The following is a 15,618-nucleotide window of genomic DNA, read 5'->3' as shown; positions in this document are numbered from 1 at the left end:
AAGGCAATTCAGCAACTTTTCACCGGCACAACAACAAATCTTGTTTAATCTTTCCAATGATGATTCTTTGATCTTTCGGCCAGCAGATAAGGGTGGGGGCCTGGTGGTTCTTGACAAATCTGCATACCACCTTGAGAACCTCCGACAACTCTCTGATCCAATATTCTACAAGCCAATTAAGAATGATCCCACCCCTTCAATACTTTCTTTACTTAAAACCATAGTAAATGAGGCATTAGCACTGGATTACATAGATAAGAAAACTGCAGACTTTCTGATTCCTGATCAATATAGGGTTCCCATTTTTCACACTCTTCCTAAGGTTCACAAGTCTCTTACATCTCCTCCAGGTAGACCTATTATCAGTGCAGTTGGATCTATCTTAGAATTCATTTCTAAATACATTGAATCTTTTTTACATCCTTTTTCCATTGATACCCCTTCTCACATTGCTGACACCAAGGACTTCATTTTGAAAGTTGAGGGACAAACCATTGATCCCACCTCTGTTTTCGCCACATTGGACGTCACGGCACTTTATACCTTTATATTTCCTTAGAAGACGTCCATTCCATTATTGAGGATTGCCATTGATACCCCTTCTCACGTTGCTGACACCAAGGACTTCATTTTGAAAGTTGAGGGACAAACCATTGATCCCACCTCTGTTTTCGCCACATTGGACGTCATGGCACTATATACTTTATATTTCCTTAGAAGACGTCCATTCCATTATTGAGGATTGCCTTTCTACTCGCACCTCCCTCCAACCACCCACACATTTTCTTCTTTCCTTGATTGACATTTTATTTGAGCACAACTACAACAGCAATTCTTTCTCCAAACTAAAGGGGTGTCAATTGGTGCTGCCTGTGCCCCTTCAGTCGCCAACTTATACATGGCACATTTTGAGGCTGAACATCTTTTTTCTGCCACCTCAATTTTTCAACAGCACCTGGTGTTTTACTTAAGGTTTGCGGATGATCTTTACCTTATATGTAAGTCTCCTGAATCTTTTTCATTTATCACACAATGGATCAACACTCTAAATCCCCACTTGAAGTTCACTGGGAACTCTCATCACACCACCATTGCGTTCTTAGATGTGAAGACTACTCGCTCCGATTTAAACACTATTCTCATTCAGCCTTACAAGAAGCCCACCGATAAGGGGGGTGGCTTACATTTTCTTTCCCATCTTCCTGCACATAATCAGGGCTCAGGGCATAATCAGGGCTCAGTGGTTTACTTATTTAGGATATTTCTGTGCTCTTCTTCAGAGTCTTGCTTGAAGCAGTTTACTACTAAAACCACATCACAATATTAGAAAAAAAGCCATTGGACATAAACGGCATTAAAGTATCCACAAAACAGAAACAGGTAAGGTAAAACCCCTAATTAAAAGTATGATGGGGGCACATATGTAGTCACTCCCTGCAGATTGTAAGTTGATGCCTTCTGGGGCTTCACTTTTGGATACCTGTTTGCAGAAAGCTGTATGAACTTTCAGAATGTGAATCGTGTTCAGTGGCGTGGAATTTTGGCTTGGAAAATGAAGCCATGGGTTGATTGTGGCATTTGTGATTCACTGGAGAGAGGAGCCCACTTTATTTTTTCACTCACAAGCATTTTCTGTCTTTTAAAAGTTACAAATTATTATCTGCGTAGGTTCATCCCTCTCCACGCTTCCTTATAGAAGAAGAAAGGACTTTTGTTTTGACTTCTTCTTGTTTGGGTTAGGTAGGTTTTGGCTTCTTCCGGGATTAAGTTTGGAGAAACAGGAATGTTTCCCCTCATGGTTTCATCCAGTTGATGCTGGGGTTTATTTTCTATCAGCAAGAGAAGGGGGGGGGTTGATCTGTTACTCTGATCAAGATAGGGTTGCCAACCTCCAGGTACTAGCTGGAGATCTCCTGCTATTACAACTGATCTCCAGCCGATAGAGATCAGTTCCCCTGGAGAAAATGGTTGCTTTGGCCATTGGACTCTATGGCATTGAAGTCCCTCCCCTCCCCAAACCCCACCCTCCTCAGGCTCTACCCCAAAAAGCTACCGCCGGTGGCGAAGAGAGGCCTGGCAACCCTAGATCAAGACTTTCCACAGAGGTCTGCATTTTCACATCAAAGAAGATGGTAAGCCTCTGGGCTTCATTATGTGCATGAATTGGCTTTAAACAAAAACTAGGCAAGATTATCTCCTGTTTTATATTCATTTATAGGCAACCTTTGCAAATGTAAGCATGCTCTCAAGTCTTCATTGTCCTCCCTGTAAGAAAAGGGCACTGGGAAGAATCCTATAATACTTTGTGTGGAAGGTCTAGTTTTCCCAAATTTTTCATTCCTGCATTTCTGGCCATTTCTGGGGTTGCAGAATCCATGCAAAGGAACAGCTGCTGGGGCGAGGAAAAAGACAAGGAGATGCTGACATGGCTTCTTTTTCCTATTCCACAAATACAGTTCTACTGCCCGGGGGGTGGGGTTCATCTGCTTGTCCCTCCTTATGCCAGCCCATTGATCCTACTGCTGTTCTGGTTCAGGCATCCTGCCACCCCAAGAGTAATCCTTTTAGAAAGAGCAATGGAGAGGAACATGGGAAAATCCATGTACCTTCTGCACATGGATGATAAGATACTGCCCACCTTTCCATCAGTACATGGAAGGCAGCTACAATTTGAAATGGTGAAAATTACATTAAATCAGCCACATAAAATCAACCACAACAGAAAATTGAAAACAGGTTCCTCCCTTGGCTGATGGAAACTAAACCTAAATTTATTTATTTAGTACATTTTTATCCCCTCCTTCCTCCAAGGAGATCAGGGCAATGTATGCCATTCTTCTTTCCTCCATTTTATCTGCAAAACAACCCTGTGAGGTGGGTTTGGCAGAGAGAAAGACTATCCCAAGGCTACCCAGTGAGCTTCGTGGCTGAGTGGGGGTTTGACTCTAGTCTTCCCCACTCCTAGATGGACACAAACACCACCGAGCAAGATAGGCTGGCTACATCCCTACTTTGCAAAGCAAAGAAAAACTATATAGACTCCTATTTCTGTTTCTTGTTTGTTAATGAGAAAATATCAGTGCATGACCATTTTGATCTCTTATTAGGTATCAGCGGCCACATAGGATAACTGTTTCCTTGCTGGTAAAAAAAAAACTTTAGGAGATGTGTACTTAATTTCTTGAACATTATAGCTTTAAAGCACGGAGTAGCGTTTGCAGAAGTACTAATCTTGTCAAGCATCCCAATGCTAATGTTAAGTAGAACGGACACCTACTGAAAAATAATGGAGAATGTTTACATCCAAGTAAATTTGTTTGGATGCTGGATGAAGAAAACCTGGTTTCCTTTTTCTTATTTATTAGCAAGCAAGGAAGGGGAGGTTGGTAGACTATTTCAGCTGCTATTTTTGCAAACACTGGGGCTCTGGAAACATGGCTTCTTCTCAAAAGCCTTATCCACCTGTCCTGCCTGCATTATCTCTTTTCAAGCTTTGTCTTCTTGTGAATGGGTGAAGGAGGTTATGATGGAATAATTTAGTCAGTCTGAGCGATCATGTCCCCACCACAGAAACCAACCTGTTGAGGGTAACTTATGAATGAAAATGATTGCTTTAGCTGCTGGCTGTCAACTGTAGCCACAAGGCTGTGTGAAAACCCTCTTGGGTGTTCATCTGTGTCAAGATGAGCTTAACCACAGGAGCATGGCAGACCTCTGCACAAAAACGGTGACATAAATGCAACTGTCTGGCGTCTTTCCTGTTATGTGCTTGACGTTCCTGTTGTTGGGTAACTAGTAAACTGCCCAGAGAAAGTTTTATTTGTTCAACATCAGTAAGACCACTCATACGGAACTGAAACATATTCAAAAGGTTTTAGGTTTCCGAGGTGAAGTCAGCTGAACCTGTTTTGGTACCTGAGGCCAGGTTTCTTCTGAGCACTGGTTCCCAACCAGGGGTCCGCGAGAACTAAATTAAGGTCCGCGAAACAAAGTTATAAACCCATAATAAATTAATATTTTCTATTAAAAGTTTTCTATTATAATATATATATATTAAAATATTATTCTAAGTTTAATGTTTAACTAACAGTTATGATTAAAGTTTATTTTCAAATTCTCGGAATTTTTATTTTGAACCTTGGGGTCCCTGCACCGAACAAAAAAGTCCTAGTGGTCCCCGGTCAAAAAAAGGTTGGGAAGCACTGCTTCTGAGTAACAATCATAGGGTTTTTATTTTCTAGTCCCATGGATTGTTGTTCCCAGAGGAGGAGGGAAAAGAGAATATGGTATTGGGCCCCAATGTGAGAGGGCCAAACGAAAGGAAGGCCCGAGGTGCGTTTTTTGTCACCTACTCGCAGGCTTGGGAAGGGTCCTTTGTTTAGTGGCTGAGCTGAGCATCTGCTTTGGATACAGAAGACCTCAGACTCTCCGGTTCTGCCTTGGGAACCTCTAATTAAAATGGTCAGGTAGAAAGTAACGGGAAAGACCTCTACCAGAGCCCTTTGAGAGGCCTTGCCAGTCCAAGTAGACAATATCTGACTGCATTAGGCTGCTTCTATGGTTAGGCCAATTCACCGTAATTCAAAATCTATAATTACTTAAAAACAAAATCAAATGATCAGCACTGAGTTTTTAATACCAGTGTTTTAGAAGCCCATTATGTTAGCTGAACAAATTGTCTGCCTTTGCAGGCCAAATTCTCTTCCAAATAAAGATTTTCTAACCTTATATAAAGACCTGCAGGAGTGTACTCAAGACAACCTCGACCGTATGAGTCCTCAACCTATTTGAGCCTGTGATAGGCTGTGATGGGAGAATGGGTGGGGTGGGGATGTGGTGGTGGGGTGGCTATCAGCAATGGTGTGATGTCACTTTCACGAAAACCCAGAAATGATGTCACAGCTCTCTAAGGCCTAAAATGCACGGCCACTTACCACGGTTTCTGCCCAGGCTCCTCCCTGTTGATTCCCCAGGATCAAATCCTCGCAAACGAACGGCACTTGATTTGCGGCTGGCCGAGCAATGTGACGACCCAAAACGAACCCGGATTTGCTCTCGAGGAGCCAAAACGTTATCCTTGGCTCGTTCAACTTACCCGGAAGCGGGGCGTGGACACCAGAGGCTGTGGTTGGTCAGTGAGAGTGAATCGACCAATCACCAGGGGGGAGGGGGCGTTGCTGGATGACCAGGAAGTTCGTTGCTCCCGCGTTTTCTGTTTGCACGGACGGAGCAGCGCACAGTTTCACCATGGGTCATGCGTACAGATACTCCCCTGGCCCGGGTTCATTTAATCCTGGCTGGAACGGGGAGGAGCCTGGGCAGAAACCGCGGTAAGTGGCCATGCATTTTAGGCCTAAGAATTGCTAGAAATTATGGTTTACCATAGAGTTTCTGGCAATTCCTAGAGAGGTATGATGTTGCTTCTTTTTCCTGGTGGATTTAAAAATATTTTTTCTTTCTCTGTCGGCTGCTGGAATATCAGCGGGTAATCTCCTACCCCCATGGCAATCCTAGCCTGTGAGCACTTTTGGAATGTCTTGAGGGGATGCTACCAGAACATGGCTGGCATGGAGGGCACATCTGATGACAAAATGGTTGTCATGGGATCTGGGGTCAATTACAAAATATTGGGAAGCTTCAAGCCAAGCGTTCTCCTAAGATGGAGGAAGTTGTTTCTAAATGGGTGTTCCCTGTAGACACAAAGGTCTTCCTTGACTGTTCTGATGCACCTGTTTCTGCAATGGGATGAAGGAAAGCCAGGATTGGCCCTTTGCTTTGTGGAAGGGATACTTACAGGAAAAGTGAGGAGGCACCAGGACAGAGATCAATGGGTACTATGGTGACCAGGGCACAATGTTGGGGAGGTTGTACCATAGCCCTAGGGCTACAACTATTGAGGCCCTACTGCTTGTTTCTAATGTCTTAGGATATATGTTGTAAGATGTGAAGAAATTAAAGTTGATTGTTTGGATTGGACTAGGAAGCATTGTGTTTGCCACAAGTTTAGCTGAAAATAAAGAAAAAATAGGTAACGGTTGTGCTCATGGCTGAGGCTTATTCATGGCTGGTAGCCAACAATAAGGAAGGACAGACTGCACCCTTTTCAGTGGTTGTACCGTTATTTTATTTTTGCAATCTTCCCTTTAGAGGGGATGGCAGGGCAACGATAAGAAAAAAATACCTTAAGTGAGGGGGGAAGTGTAGAAAATATAGAGTCAGAGAAAACATTATAGTTATCTAAGGAAAAGTAGGCTAAGAAACTGGGGGTTGGGAGGGGGAGTGTGTATGGAAATAGAAGCACTCATGAATTTCCATTGATTTATACTCATCTCAAACCATTCCTTTTTCTTAATTTGTATTGTCTACTCACATGTATTTTTGTCTTCTGAATCACTTCTTGTATTTTGGGACTTGGAACTCCTGAAAACACTCAGAAATCTGACTCAGTCTGTGCATACATTATGCAGACAGGGATAAGAATAAATGAATCTCGCACTCATACTGCCACCAGTCAATAAGAGTGTGAGTCTTCCTAACTTTGGAAGTAAATCACTGATCTTAAAAGGGAATCTGACAAGGAGGCTGAACCTTAAAAGGGAATCTGACAAGGAGGCCATGGCACAAAAAGTTGCGACCTAAGGAATGGGAGGAAGATTGGAAACGTCTTTTTGGTGGGTGAATGAGAGCTGAGCTTTTGTTCCTCTCTGTTGCAGGTATGTAGCCTGAGGGCGGACAGAGTGGTGAGCCAAAGGGCAAGAGCCAAAGGAACCCTTGGTTCTTCCCTACTGGGTTTTCACCTCTGACCCCAACTAAGCTGGGCCAGCGATGCCACGAGTAGCCTCAGAGGTCGTGTATTGAACTGTTTGTTTTCTGCTCTCTTAAATTGTATATTTGTATACTGTAAGACAGTGTGGGTTCCCTTCGTGGAGAAAAGTGCAATAAAAATACTATGCTACCCTCACAACAACCCTGGTTCCACTATTGGTCATATGAATATGACCCATCTGTGATTGTATGCCAAATATTCAACCAACCTACACAAACCTCTCTGGTTGATCAAAAGTGAGGCAGTGGGGAACCCTTCACTGTCATTCTAGTTCTCCTGTTTTCCCATCTCAAAATGGAAACTAGCTTGTCACACTATTAGTATGAATAAGATTCCATCCTTGCGATACTGAGTAGGCAAAAAGGACTCATATTTGTGCTCTCCTTCCTCCCCATCAAGAAATGGTATTGTACCCCATCCATTTTTTCATGCAGTTTTTCTTTCCGTTTTGTGTAAACATCATCTTCCCTATCCCCCTTTCTCAGGCTCGCTTGTACAGGTACCAGTAGAATGTGAATAAGGTTATGGGGCACAGAAATGGTAAATTCAGCATTCTCTTCAGACTGTGGGGATGGGATCACATTTTTAAAAACTCCCTATATTCTTTTTTTTTTTTTTAATCTTGTAGGGTGCAATCGGGACTGCAATATTTCTGATGTGTTAGGGTTTTAAAAACTGTTTTAAAACATCAGTACCTGCAACTTGGATAAGTATTAATAAGTGGCTGTCATATGATGTTACCACTTCCTTCTGCTGCATGTGTAGGGCAGGCCCTTGTCTAGACCAGAGAGGCAGCAGTTTCAGAAATAAATGTGTTTGGATGGCATCTGTTTCCTCTCACAAGGAAACTAGTTTCTGTTTCTTTTAACTGTTTCATTGGAAGAAGCACTTTTGTGTTTTTATCTTTTTAGGTCAAGTCAAAGACAGCCACGTTTCTAAGAAACCACTCTCTTTCAAAGCTTGCCGTTCTTCTCCCAGCACTAGGCAGTTTAGAAATGCAGCAAACTCATTTTTGAAAGTCCATGGCTTTCCTGTCTGATTCTTGGTTTCTCAGATTCAAATTTTGTTAAGATGTACCGGAAAGTCTCACAAACCCAGTTGTTGTTCTTGTCAGTGTTTGATTTTGTGCGAAAGAAGGATGCGTCTGCTTCGGTGAAACCCAGATCTATGATACCCGGAACTAGGGTTGCCAGGTCCCTCTTTTCCATGGGCAGGAGGTTTTTGGAGGGGAGCCTGAGGAGGGCGGGGTTTGGGGAGGGACTTCAATGTCATAGAGTCCAATTGCCAAAGTGGCCATTTTTTCCAGGTGAACTGATCTCTATCGGCTGGAGATCAGTTGTAATAGAAGGAGGTCTCCAGCTAGTACCTGGAGGTTGGCAACCCTACCTGGAATCCACCAAATCCAGTGCAGCTCATTACCATGTTTATACCCTGCTTAGGTACCTGACCATCCCCAGTCTGAGGGAGGCAGCAAACAGCCTTCTGTGAGCTACTGTAAGACCATCACACGTGGCTGGTGGGTTGCTTTAGGTTGCATGAAGCATTGAAAGGGGGAACAGTGGCAGGCCACAACAAAACCACATCAACATGAGTTTCACTTTCCCACCAACTGACACAAATCCCTTGTGAATGGCTTCTGTGGCCAATTACCTCGGGTGGCAATTCTGAGAAGAAACTGAGAGAGGTCTTCTAAGTCCACTGAAGTCAGTGGGTTTAGAAGGGTTCAACTCCGCTTAGGATGGCATTTCATGCATTCTCACACTGCTGCTCTAAGTTCTGAGCAGATGCCAACATGAGGGATGTTGCTGCGGAAAATGCAGGAGCAAAAGCAGCATTTATGATGCTTAAGTTGCCCTTGGTGACCCTGGGGCATACACAATAAAAAAAAAAAACTAGTAAATGATGAGCGTGGAATCACTGTGGCTGCCCAGGCTGTCATTAAGCTAACCCACTTGAAATACGGCTTGTTTTAAACTGCAGACAATATCAGTTGGATTGTATGCGGTGCTGAACTGTCACTGTGAGTGTGTTAAACTTAATTTTCAAATGCCTTATTCATGAAAATTGAATCATTACTATAGACAAGTGGATCGTCCAGGCAAGCCTTGCTTTTAGCAGTGTGAATACAATTGCAATTCATGGATTCATGGTGAAAATTGATTTCAGTTGTTTATCATGTGGAATTGATTAATCCATGCGAAAAAATCTAAATAATATAACCTTCCATTGTGAATTTGCATACATTGCATTTTTGCCATATTTTGAAGCTAGTTCACATGTGTATATTCACTGAGTGGTGTTTTCCATGTGCAAATGAACTGTCATATAGAAATTCCATGCCATTGCACATCAGCACAAACACAATACTGTAATCTAACCACAGAGTTTAGAAAACGTAATTGCCCTTAAGTTTTCTTAGGAGGGCATGGTAATTTTTTGCTGATTCCCCCTCCCCATTGAGCCGTCTGAAATTTTGTTCCCAGGGTTTCAGCAGATCCTTGGGTACTATAGCGGGAGTCTGCAGTGGGAGGGGGAATTGGCAGAAATTACCACCTCCTTTCAAGAAAATGGAATTTGTCTTTTATTTTCAGATTATAGCTGGATCATAGAATCATGGAATCATAGAGTTGGAAGGGACCACCAGGGTCATCTAGTCCAATCCCCTGCACAATGCAGGAAATTCCAAACCACCTCCCCCCCACCCACTGGCCATTGTGTTTTAAGGAAATCAGCTGGTGCCTTCAACTTATTCATTGTTCAATGATCAAAAGATGAGAACTGATCCTGTGAACTGAACCTATATTATTTCATGATGCATGACAGCACACAATGTTATTTCCATTTTGGATGTTTCTCGTTACTGTACTTTACAATAAGTTCTCACCACTTATCATTTTTCAGCTTGGGGCATGTAACTTGAGAGCATGTGCTTAGTTCATTTCTGTGAAATCAGTGCTTGTTGGGTTCTGTTGGTCAAAGTAACAAACACATGCACTCAAAAACATCCAATCCACCAGCTGCTGTATGTGCATATAGTACTGTTTCCTGTCATTTGATGTATTGCTGTACAGGAAATAAATTCAGTGATAAGTACGAGAAATGTTGGCTTTTCTGAGCACAGAGATTGCACTTTGTCATGTTTCATACAAAACTGAGCAGCAAGTCAGTTTTTGGAGAATGGGCTGTATGTCTAGAAGAGAGAAAGTAACTCAGTAAAGGTTCCTGAGAACTCAAAAGATCTGCATTCAGAGTAAGCTGCTTGTTGTGTCTCTGAGTGATTCACTGTTCTGGCTCTTCCTCTCTTTCTATCTGCCTCTGCTGAGTATGAGTAATTTTGCCATGTCTCTTTAGCAGGTGTGATCAGATAAATAAATAATTTCTTTTTTTTTACCTTGAAAAAAACCTCTACCTTGAAAAACAGCCCCCCAGAGCGCTGCAAAAAACTCCTGATAGACTTGAATGACCAATGTCAAACCCAAGCATCTGTGGGAACTAAAGTTACCATCATTGACTTCAATGGGGTGTGCTGGGTTACTGTTTTGTTTCAACTGCATTCAGTGGGAGATCTTTGATGGGCTCTTGAGGCCTATTTTTTTCAGAGCTGCTGGTGATTCTCCTTAGAAGAACCCCCAAGTTTGGTGAAGTTTGGGTTGATGGGTCCAATTCTATGGGCAGTACCCAGTTTTCCTCCATTTGGGTACCTAAAGAATTTGACCCCCTGATACAATGTAATATAAGAAAATGGCTGATCCCTGCCCCAAGGTACTTACAATTTACATTCAGAGCTGGAAGCAAGTTGAAGGGGGGAGCATGATAGTGACCCTTAGGATCTCTGGTCTGCATCTCTACAGTGCCTTGAAGTCCTGAATGGGGCAGCAAAAATTGAGGAAGGGGCCCTCCGATAGTAAAGAAGGTAACTATTAAAAATGCTATGTGCAAGATGATGGGGAGCCAAACAATCTGATATAACTTGATTGATGCACGTGCTTTCTTAGTTTGCCATACATTGTTACGGAATATTCTGTGCAGCAAAGCAGTTAACAGATGGAGGGGAAGAAGGGCAGATCAAACGGTGCTTGAAACATTGCATGGTGTGCAGTGTTTAAATTAACCAGGTGTTTTCCCTCCACAGATTCCTTTTGCTTTACTGTTGCTAACAATGCCCATGTTTGAATCATCCTCCTTCCTCTCGCTCTTCTCCAGCTTGGTGAGCACTCACTGGAGAAACTCTGTTGTCATCTGGTTTAGACTCTGCGTGTGTTGCTATGAGACCTTCTAAATATTAGGGACCTGCACTTTAGCAAAACACAGAGGCACGTGGATTCCTGTCACAAAACCAACCATCTGGAATAACATCAGGTCTGGCTCAAGCGATTTATTGCCCTAAGTAAAAAAATGTAATTACGCTGCCTCTCCTAGCATCTTCTGGCATGGGGAAGGGGGAGCTGTGACTTTTACCTTAATGGCTTATTTTACAGAAGCTGCTTTTCCCAACAGTTTTGCTCCATGACTTGTATGGGGAAAGGTGTTCAACTGGGAAAACTATTTGTTTTTAAGTGCATTATGTATGCTTAGGTTACAAACGAGGCTGGAGACAGAGTTCCAACAGCAACCGCTTTATTCAGCTAACAGGGAAAAGAGAACTAACTTAACTGTAAAACACCCCAACTTATATATAGTTCACAACCACCTGGAGCCACCTCCACCCCCCAGTCCATGGTTGGACAGCCAAGGTCCATCATCCAATAGAAGAAACAGATGACGGAGCCTGGAGCAGAGCCTCAAGCTCAACACAGTTCAGCACAGCTGAGTTCAACAGATCAGCAGTTCAAGAGTTCAGCATAGTCCAGTGATGGCGAACCTTTTAGAGACTGAGTGCCCAAACTGCAACCCCAAACCCTCTTATATATCGCAAAGTGCCAACACGGCAATTTAACCTGAAGAATCCCCCTGAAGGAACCATGCAAAATAACAGTGGCGGGTTAGCTATGCACATGCTAATGGTTATGCAAACAGGAACAAAGGAGCAGGCGAGTGGGAGGGGTGGAATTTCTCCTTTTGCTTCGAGACCGTGAATAGGCAGTTTTAAATTCACATTTTAAAAAAGAGCTTTTAGTGAACATCAAAACTGACCATGCATAAATGGCCAGGGTATCTGTTGTGGGGAGGGGAAGGTGATTGAAAGCCGGTTTGATTCTTCCTTAAGTGGTAGAGAAAGTCGGCATATAAAAACCAACTCTTCTTCAAAGTGAAACTTGATATTTGTAACTGAACCATCAGGGAAAGAGGTAAATGATTGGGGGAGAGACACCTGGCAACCCTAAGGCAAATATATGAAGCAAAACCTGCTCTATATTCAGAGGGTTCCGTCTGAAAAAAAACTCTGCAAGGGGGCTTATTGTTGAGTTCTGAGGATCTGGATGGGGAAAATGTGCATCTGAATGGCAAATCCAATGCAAAACCTCCCATTCATAAATGGCCAATAACCCCCCATGCAGAGTTTTGAATCAAACATTGCTTTCCCCACCCCCCACCCCCCACCCCGAGCCCCGACCTCCTCCTCGCCACCCGCCTTGGCGCTGCCGGCCCTCGAGCGCGCATTCAAAACCCGGCTGCGCTGTGAGGGGAGGGGGAGGGTGGCGCTTTACCTCACACACCACCTCTCTTGTGTGTGTGTGGGGGGGGAATAAACCAGAAATGGGGCGGTGAGGAGAGGCTTCGTGGTCGACCTTTGGTGGGGGTGGAGCCTCCTCTGCCGGCACGCGGGTAAGTGGCTCGGGACGGGACCGAAAGTCCAGGCGGGCGAGGCAGCGACGGATGGAAGCGGTGGAGAGAGAGCCAGCCCGCTTCCCGAGGGACGGGGCGAGGAACCGGCAAGCCAGCAGCCAGGAAAAGACGGAGCGCAGAGACGCGGCGGCGCGCTGCCGCACCCCAGCTGTAGCCCCGCCACCCGGTCGCGCCTGCGCCAGTCAGAGGACTTGGCTGGGGGCGTGGGGAGGAGGGCAGGATGTTTCAGCCCTAATAAGGTCTTGGGGGCGGGACATCCTGCCCTCCTCCCCACGCCCCCAGCCAAGTCCTCTGACTGGCGCAGGCGCGACCGGGTGGCGGGGCTACAGCTGGGGTGCGGCAGCGCGCCGCCGCGTCTCTGCGCTCCGTCTTTTCCTGGCTGCTGGCTTGCCGGTTCCTCGCCCCGTCCCTCGGGAAGCGGGCTGGCTCTCTCTCCACCGCTTCCATCCGTCGCTGCCTCGCCCGCCTGGACTTTCGGTCCCGTCCCGAGCCACTTACCCGCGTGCCGGCAGAGAGGGCTACGCGTGCCAGGTCGGGCACGCGTGCCATAGGTTCGCCAACACGGGCATAGTCCTTGCACCAACTAAATACATTACAAGGTGCATCTCTGCAAAGTGAAGATACCTTACTTCATTCTTTGGACTGATTGCACCAGTGGACTGTAGGATGGCTCCTGGTAGCAGTGGTGGCTATTGTTTCTTTCCACCAACCCCAAACTCCATTGTGCAGCATACTTGTACCATGTGGAAGCTTGCTTCTCGCACTGGGGCAGAAACACTGATAGCTGCTTTCATACTTCTTACTGTCTTCCTCAGGGTCTAAACTGTAGGACAAGAAGGATTTCCCATTTAGCTGGGAGCTTCTGGAATACCGATGTCACAAGCAGGGTTGCTCTTGGTCATGCATCAGGCTAGCCCTGAGTACTATCTGCAAATGCCACGATTTAAAACAAAAATTCTTATAGCAAATCTGATGATTCTATACTGATTAAGGCAGCAGAATGGGGGCGCTCACACTCACGGCAGCCATTTCTGCATGCTCAGGGGACTCCCCAGTTATTCAGAAAGAAATTATTTTGCAAATTAAAAAAATACTCTTCCAGATGGCTGAACAAAGGGCCAAATGAAACATTTAAAAGCTTCTTTTAAGAGAGAGAGAGAGAGAGAGAGAGAGAGAGAGAGAGAGAGAGAGAGAGAGAGAGAGAGAGAGAGAGAGAGAGAGAGAGAGAGAACAAATGGAAAAATTGATCTGCTTATGCCCCTAAGAGTTTCTAATATGCTTGAAGTAGAGTTGCCAGGTCCCTCTTTGCCACCAGCTGGAGTTTTCTGGGGAGGAGCCTGAGAAGGGCAGGGTTTGGGGAGGGGAGGGTCTTCAATGCCATAGAGTCCAATTGCCAAGGTGGCAATTTTCTCCAGTTGAACTGATCTCTATCAGCTGGAGATCATATGAGCAGATGAGTAGATGAGTAGATGTTCCTATCTAAGATTATACTTGACTTACTTATACACTGAGTAATTTTTAGAGAAATGGCAGCCACGGTATATTTATTGTGTTATTCTTTTTTATGTTAGCGGCTGTTTTTCATGTTTAAAAATATACTCAACTCGTTTATTCAATTTTTAATAATCTTTTAATTGAATAAGACTACGATGAAAGCTAGTACATCGAACTAACTATAATAAGTATAAAATTTGTTTTTTGAATGTATAATACTGACCAAAGAAAACACCGCCTATTGCAGATGGAAGTGAATTTTTCCTTCCTCCCTTTTTTCCTTCTGTACTCCATATAAATATAATAAAAGCATTAAAATATTAAGAAAACAACAACAACAACCCTATCAAGTAGGTTAGGTTGATGGAGAATGACTGACCCAAGGTCACCTACCAAACTTCCATGGCAGTGTGGCCATTTGACACTAGTTCTCCTAGATCCTAGTATGACACTCAGACCACTACTCCATATTAGAATGAAAGGTATTGACAACCTTTTGTCTTTCTAGAGCCTTCTGTTTGGCTAGATTGAATGCTAACTCCTCTATGGTTATGCAAGGCAGAATTTTGAATATACCATACCCAGAAAGGACTTGCCTTGCTTTTCTGGCTGAATTAATTCATTAGCTCATGCCCTCTTGGAATGTCGCTTTTATGAGGAACTTAGATCACATTATATTTTTCTCCTTTTAACATATAAATCTAATGCCTCTGTGTCTGACATAATGCCTTTTTTATTAAGTGACAGGGATCCCAAGGGGCCAGTGGCAAGATTTATTTCAGTCCTTATATCCCTCAAGCATTAGATTTAAAATTATGCTGCTCAAGATCAATGGATTAAGGAGCTTCTAAGGGATAAAGGAAGAAAGAATAAAAGGTAAGATTAGGAGCAGAACCTTTAAAATGCATCCATCCCAATGCTGAATTTCAGTTTTATTGCTAGAAAGATATTTCATTCTCACTTATCTCCAGATCTCAGCAGTCAGGGCAATTGTGCAATAACACTATTAATCAGGGTTCAACTGTTGTATCATTGAGCTATGCATGGGTATGTATGTGTATTTTCCCTTATCCGCCATCTGTGCTTCCTTATAGGTCTCTAGTTTATGTTTATGAACAAGAGTATTCGTATGTCCACTGAAACATGAGCGAAGTTCATCTCCCATTTAGCACTGTTGTGTTAACCTATGGGTTATTTGAAAGCACGGGGCTCCATCATCAGGGGTCTATTGTAGCTCATAGTCACCTGTTGGATATATGTATTGTTATGTTTGTAGGATGGAGTGTTTATTATATATCTTTGTACCATTGTTATTTTATATCAGTGTCCTTTCTATGCCAATAAAGGTGTCTGAATCTAGTTAACCTATGGATGGTTGCACTAGTGGTAGTGCCACAATCCTTGAATAGTCATGAGTTCAACACATTTTACTGCCATCAAATAGCATTGAATAAATGCACTCTTGAATAACACCTATACAAGCACAAACAGTTGTAAGTCCTTATGCTGTG

The sequence above is a fragment of the Euleptes europaea genome, chromosome 2 (genome assembly GCF_029931775.1).
Source record: "Euleptes europaea isolate rEulEur1 chromosome 2, rEulEur1.hap1, whole genome shotgun sequence".
NCBI classification, from domain to species: Eukaryota; Metazoa; Chordata; class Lepidosauria; order Squamata; family Sphaerodactylidae; genus Euleptes; species Euleptes europaea.
This window is presented reverse-complemented; position numbering follows the sequence as displayed.